Raw genomic sequence first — 7,139 nt, 5'->3', positions numbered from 1 at the left:
GTAGCACTGTTTCTCTATTATTTATCTTCTTTATACTTTGTCAGAGAAATGTACGTAGTTAAAAGTGTCAAATAGTGTCATAAAATCTCATGAGAGACAGTTCCTGCCCTACCCCTTCAAATAGTTCTGCTTCCTAGCGTTAACCAATCTATTTTTCATCGTGAGGATTTAGTCTTTATACCTTCTCACCTCCTGATAATTATAACCACACAAACATGTTTCTAAATGTTCCATCAGACCTGTTATCCACCTATCTCAGCGTTTTCATTCCCAAAGAAAATCTGACATGTTAAACAGCCTGCGGCAGACTTTTTAAAACATGGTTCTTAATCTGATTCAGAACAGAAAATGATTTCTGACTCTGCCCCAAATAGTACATAACTAATACCTTTTAGATCCATAGGAGAAAAATTAATTTATTGTATGTGGTGATTACATGGGGACATTCAGGGTCTACTCCTTTGGACCCCCTTGTCTGTTTTAGCATGATTCAGTTTTATGATGCTTGGGGTTAGATTCCTGTTCTTAGTCTTGTTTTGCTGTGGTGTAATCTCCAGTAGTTTCCTAACAGATGAGGTAAGTATTTTCTGAGTCCTTGTATATGTGAAAATGATTTGATTTTCAACATAACACTCAATGCTTCCTTTTAGGCTAAATCTTTTTCTCAGGATTTTAAATATGTTCTTTTTTAGCCTAGTCTTGCCATTTTCATGCGTTTTTTTGTATATGACTAGTTTTCCTGAGAGCTAATTAAGATTGCTTTATTGCTGGTGTTCTGAAATTTTGTGTGTCTTGTAGTCTTGTTCTGGGCCTTGAGTGGATTGTGGGACTGTTCTCCAGTTCTGGGCCATTTTCTTGGGAGATTTCAGTGTCTTACTAAACTCCCCTCCATTCTTAGGTCTTCTGTTTGATTCTTTTGGATGTTTTTCCTCATTCCTTTTTGTTTAAACTTTAGGAGAGAGACTTTATTTTCTGTCTTCAAATTTATGTTGGTTTTATTTTTTGAACTTCCAAATGCTCTCTTCCTTGGTTCTTTGGGGATGTAGTATCTGAAGTCTGAGGGGAGTTCTCATCCCATGCATTGTTTGCTCATTTTATCCCTTCTCAGCCTGTTTATTTTACCTTTTGTATTGATTGGGAGAGTGGTGCTTGTTGACCGGGTTATGTAGTTCCAGATATTTTGATGGGAGTGTCTGCAGATGTTTGCCATTTCATCTCTGGGGTGTTTTTTCTCAGACTAGTCTCATTTTGGAGGGTCAGGGTAAAGGTTGGTGCAGTCTGTCTTGTCTAATCCTAGTTTGCAGGTGTCAGTGACTGACCAGTCCTTTAGGTTGTGGTTTTCTTCATTGATTATTCAGTTTCCTCTCTCCAGGACATCTCTGTTCTTGGAGCTTCTCTTTTTATACCTTTATTTTAGGGGAGTCTCATAGGAGATGGTAAATTTTCAGTGTTGTTTGTTTCATTGGAAAGTACCTCCATTTTAAGGGACGTTTATATACTTGAGGTTTAAAAGATGATCTACTTTAAAGTGATAGAAAAATCCCAAATAAAAGTTACCCAAAGTACATTAAGTTGTCATTCCTTCCCTAGATAGTGTTTCACATTATAGTGTGTGATACGAGAATGGTAGGTAATGATCACTTACTTAACATGTTCAGAAGTGGAAGTGTACTTGGAGGATAATGCCTTAACCAGAATGAAGGTCTGAAATTTTTAGTATTTGAGTTGCTTTGTGCAGAGGTTAAACCTTACTTTGGTTTAGCTGATGGGCACTTTTATGTAGCAGGAAACCCAGGAGGCCTTCTCACCATTCTGAGGGAAAGCAGTTGGCCGTACTGGTTGTCCTGTTCTCACTCATTAAAGCTCATCAGATCCATCTTTGAAAAAGGTTCCAGGTAGGGCTTGTTTTTTGGAAGGGCAGAAATTAAAGATTTCCCTGTATTAGTGCTAGTTATTAGACATCAGCCAACTAAATATCATGGTATGATGGTAATCTGAAAATTGACCTATTACTAAGACCCGTAAGGAGAAAACATTCTTGCTTTTCTTTTCTTCCTAGTACTGATCTTGATTTATCGTAGAGGAAGCTGTAGGAGAAGCTGGTTTATTCTCATAAATATTGGGAATTTATAGTACATTTTCTAGGAATACTACTTGGTTTAGGTGGGTCTGGAGTTTGCCTGTTTTAGTACGCTGATGGAATAACTATATTCCCTACCTTAAGCTGATCTGCTGAATATGAATGTTTCTTAACAGCTTAGTCCTTAGTAATATCATTCATTATTCTGCAGGCATCTTCTTTAAAATCTCCACTTTTATTGCTTCCATTTGTACCTAACTCTGAAATAAATATCTTTAATGTTTTATTTTCCTTTGCCAATATTCAGAATGGCTCGACGTCCTACCAACTCTGAAAGTAGCCTGGCGAGTTTCAAAGTATCCTGAATTCAGACTTTTATGTGTGTTTTGAACACTGTATTTTATCTTTTAGCCAATGGAATTTCCCCTTCTAGCTTGCTCCTACCATCACAGACTCTAGTAGTCTTCGACACCAAGCTTCTTGCTTTATAGTGTGACCGAATATTCCAGATTCATCTTGTTCATTTGCTTTCTCAGACCTGGAAAGATACATTTTTCCAAGGAGTTCCTTTTAAGAAAAGAATGCCATTGAGAGACCACAGTCTAGGTGGGAGTGGTGGTTTAGCCAGTTTAACTTACGGATCATCAGAACAAATCCTTTGAAAAAGCAAAAGGGAAAATTGTAAGAGCACTTGGAGGGCAGAGATGCACTGACTGAAGGAAGCTTCTCTTCACTTGATATCAAATAATTATGTAAGATTAGGTCATGGGTGAGAATGCTACAGAGCTGTTACCTTTGGCCTCAATCAAACTAGGTCAATAAAATAAGGCTGTTTAGGGAGAGCCAATCAGCTGTCTAAACTAGATCATGTAAGTGATGGGTAGTATAAAGAGGCTTATAGTGGTATGTCACAAAGCGTGCAGAAGCTACTATGTGGTTTTGACAACAACTAGCTTAACAAAAGGAGGTAAACACTGTCTAGGGGGTGGAGCTCTTGTTTGAAATTGTTCAAGAAAAAAGATTGAGAGTCACCAGTATATACTGAGCTATTAGTCACAGGTAGTCTGGGCTTCTGGAGATAGAGGGTTAAAGTTAGTTCAGAAAGTCTTAGAGCTACCTTCCAGCCAATTGTCACCAAAGGGCCTGTTGCTCCCCGACTCATGAACTTGGCAGCACAGGTTGTGTTCCACTGCTGTGAAAGTTCCAAGAGCTGGTTTTGAGAAAATGTTAGAGCCTCATTTGTGCTAAGGATCACCTTTTCTCATTAAATTACTTGATCTGTGGAAGGCTTGAGGCTGTGCTTGTCCTGTGTTCTTAGGCTGGAGATTCTCTTATCTTTGTGTCGCCAGAATATCTGTATTCTACAGACTCCCTGCTTTTGCGATGTTTAAGATTGGGGAGAGGTCGAAAAGAAGTGTCAGATTGTGTTGTTGTTAGTTTACTTTCACTTGAAAATAAGATAGGAAGAATCTAAACAATTAAACACATACCGAGTCCCAAAGTTCTCAGTGCAGTTAAGCAAAAACAGCGAAACGTCCTGCAACGCTTACATTCCATTGGGCTAGCAGTCAGCATACATTCTCAACTCCCTTTAAGACAAGCAGGCATTTTACAGATGAGAGGCTGCTCAGAAAATTGCCAGTTTACTAGCCTAGAGCTGGAAATTAAATGTGTCCGATTCCAACACCAAGCACAGTCACGTACCCCAAACTGCTGTACTTTTTTGCCTGGACTGGTAACAGCCTCGTTGGCCTCCTTACTGCACTGTTGCAATTCATTCTTAGCACCGGCACTAAGGTTTTTAAAAACAAACTGGATGTTGTCCCTTAGTTGCAAAGCCTTGGATAAATTGCAAACAAATTGGTATATCCACACTGTTGAGTACTACTTGGCAATAAAAAAGAAGTACTGATAAAAGCAACAACGGATGAGGATGAATCTCAAAAACATCCTGAGGAAAAATAAGCCAGACACAGAAGAGCATACTGTATGGTTCCATTTATGTGAACCTAGAATCCGATGCCAGCAGATTAATGGTAACTTGGGACCAGCAATGGGTGTGGGGAGGTTGCCTGAGAAAGAGGTGTTTACGTAAGTATAAACGTTTGTCAAACTGCAAGCACACTTAGGTGCATTTAAAAATTACATAGTACCTTAAAAAAAAGGCCTTTGATGGCTGCGTGTTGGGCTCTGAGGGGCCTAGGAGGCATGACCAAGCATTACCTGTTCTCACCCTCATCTCTTGCCTCTTTCCCCCTGGCTATCCCTGCCTGTCACCTCACCTTTTTGAACTTGCAGGTACTTGACATCTTTGGCCTGGAGTGTTCCTCTGCGTGGCTGGCGCTCCCACCTTTGGGTCAGTCTAAGTGTGACTAAGGTCTTCTCTATCCCCTTGATTTCCTTCAAAGCACTGATAAGCTGAAATTTATCTTGTGGTTTATTTGCTTATTGCCTGTTTTTCCTAATAGGAGTGAAGTGCTTCTTAGGAACAGGAACCTTGTCTGTCTTCACCCAAGGCCTGAACAGTAGGATATCATTAATAATAATTGAATTGATGAAAGTGACTAGCAGACTAGTGGCACATATTAAGTGCTATGTAAACATGTCAAGTTTAGATAGGGAAAACTCAAGATTCATGTGTACGGTGAATAGGTATGTGAAAACTAGGTTTGAAGGTGTAAATGATGGGAAAAGAATGGTCAAATGGCTAGACAAAGTCAAAAGACATTCTGGTTAGACACCTCTTCAACTGTAAATTGAGAATGATCCTACCTTCCTACTTCATGAAATTGTGAAGAAAAAATAATGTGAAAACCTGAAAACCCTAATTAGGGTTGTTAATAGCTAAAACCTTTGAGCCTTCATTGTGCGCTAGACTGATCTCATTCAGTAACAACTCTGAGTTGTGAAAATGTTCTTAGTCGTGGTTTGTGGATGAGGAAGCAGAGTCTCAGACTGTTGCTGGAATTTATAAGTAAACGTTGGAGGTAATAATCACACCCAGGACCTATGACTCGAGTTTGTGCGTTTACTCATAACTGTTCTCTTAATCGGACTTTTTGGTCAGTCTTATTTGAGTGATAGTCTTATGTGTGAGATCGACAAATAGGCTTTATCTGAGCATTGAAAACATTGCAAGCATTTTAGATAGAACATAGTTATATACTCATTCCCTTCAAAAGTTAATAGAAAACACTAATAGTATAGAAAGCTGGAAGTATGACTCTTAGCTAGGAGATACTTAAAACACCCCCTTCAGCAGGTGGTAAGTGAAAACCACCTCTTGACTGGGCTGTCAGAGGTTGTCTTGTAAGGAAGATCAAGGGTGGTGGCCATGACTCGGGCACCAGTGGGAGCATTTCTGTCCCTCTCTCCTTGTCCTTTGTCATTGCATCCTGTCATGATGTTCATTTTCTCCATGACTTGGGACTTATCAGTTAATGCAGGACCAGTTCTGGGGATGAGAGTGTCTAAGTAGATTCAGGCCAGCACTTCAACAACTTTCCCCATCACTCAGCACTTAGCTTTGAAAAGGTTTTCTGCACTTGTGTCCAGTGCTGAAAAAGGCTATCTGTTTAAGATAGCCTCAGCTTTGAAAGGGGACTTAAAATAGCTCGCAGAGGCCTGAGATGCGCAACAACTGTTGTTTCATGTTCTCCACATAGCAGTGTTCTCTATAGCAGAACTCTATAGCAGTGCTCGACGGCACCTACCTCAGTTTATGCTCTAGTGAAATGGGAATATCACCCACAGCCAATGACGCAAGGAGGTTTTTAACCAAATAGTCTGGATTCCTGAGTTTTGCGTTCTGAGCTTGTTCTCCAGTTTCTTTTCCACCATGACCTGTTTTCAGTAGCATCAGGCCAAAGCAGAGCCTGGCTGTTGGCTCTAGACAGGCAATTGTGTTTGATAAGAAGACCTCCATTTTCAGACTGGTGGGAAAGACAAAAGTGATGCCACTGAAGGGGCGGAGGCAGTGAGAAGAGATGTCCGCAGGGGGGTCCTGGTTAAAAGAGTCACGTTGCTTAGTATGCAAAGGGAAGCCAATCTCAGCCAGGAGGCCGGGTGAGGGCCTAGAGTGGTCGCTGACCAGAGTCCTGCTGGCTCCGCCCGGGCCTGTTGCTCGCGCCGGGCTGGGACTGCAGCGAAGCCTCGGGGTCGCTAGGTGGCAGCCGTGCGTTTCCAAAGCTTCCTCGCCTACCGGAGAGTCCAGCTGGGATCCCAAGAACCGACCCGGGAGCCCCGGAGTCGGGGTAAGAGACGCCCTGGAAACCCCCTCCCCCTCAACAGTAGGGACAGAGAGATTGGAAGCAGGATCAGAATGGCCGGCCGTACGAGAGGGCGGCTGGGGCACGCTACAGTCCTGCGTGGACTCACAGGGCGGGTAAAAGTGACCCCCCTTAAGTGGAGCCGCCCCGGGGGCTGGGCCTGGCCCGTCCCCTCCTCACTCCCCACTCAAGCGCTGGTGCAAGCGAGTGCGAGTAGCGAATGTGGGCGAGTGAGGACGTTCTGCATCTAACTGCGTTCTTGGAGACCGCCGCCTGCCCAATTCCGGCAGCGTTTGCGTCGCGGCGCGGGTCATTGCGCCCGGGCGCAGAGCCCCGACGGCTTCCAGCGCTCGCCAGCTGCAGCCTCGCGGGCTCTGCCCCTTCGGAGCTACCGGTCCCATCGCCGAGAGTCTGAGTGCCTCCCTCCAACTCGGAGCCGCCAGGAGAAGGAGGAGGAGGCAGTGGAGAGGCCGCGGCAGGCAGGCAAGCCGGCAGGGCCGCCTTTGATGTGGGCGCGGCGCACCCAGGCGAGCTGAGCGCCCGTCCGGCCGCGCCCCGAGGGGGGAGCCCCCGGGCCCCGCATCCTCATTGTGCCGGCTCGGGCCCGGGCCCGCCCCCGGCCCCCCGCCCCCTCGCCGCCCGCGCGTAGAAAACGCCCCGGCCGCCGCCAGTGGTGGGAGGCGGCGATGCGCACGGCCGGAGAGACGCGGAGGAGGAGACATGAGCCGGCGGGCGCCCAGACGGAGCGGCCGTGACGCGTTCGTGCTGCAGCCGCGCGCCCCGGCCCCAGA

This window comes from Equus przewalskii, chromosome 13 (assembly GCF_037783145.1).
Source record: "Equus przewalskii isolate Varuska chromosome 13, EquPr2, whole genome shotgun sequence".
NCBI lineage: Eukaryota > Metazoa > Chordata > Mammalia > Perissodactyla > Equidae > Equus > Equus przewalskii.
This window is presented reverse-complemented; position numbering follows the sequence as displayed.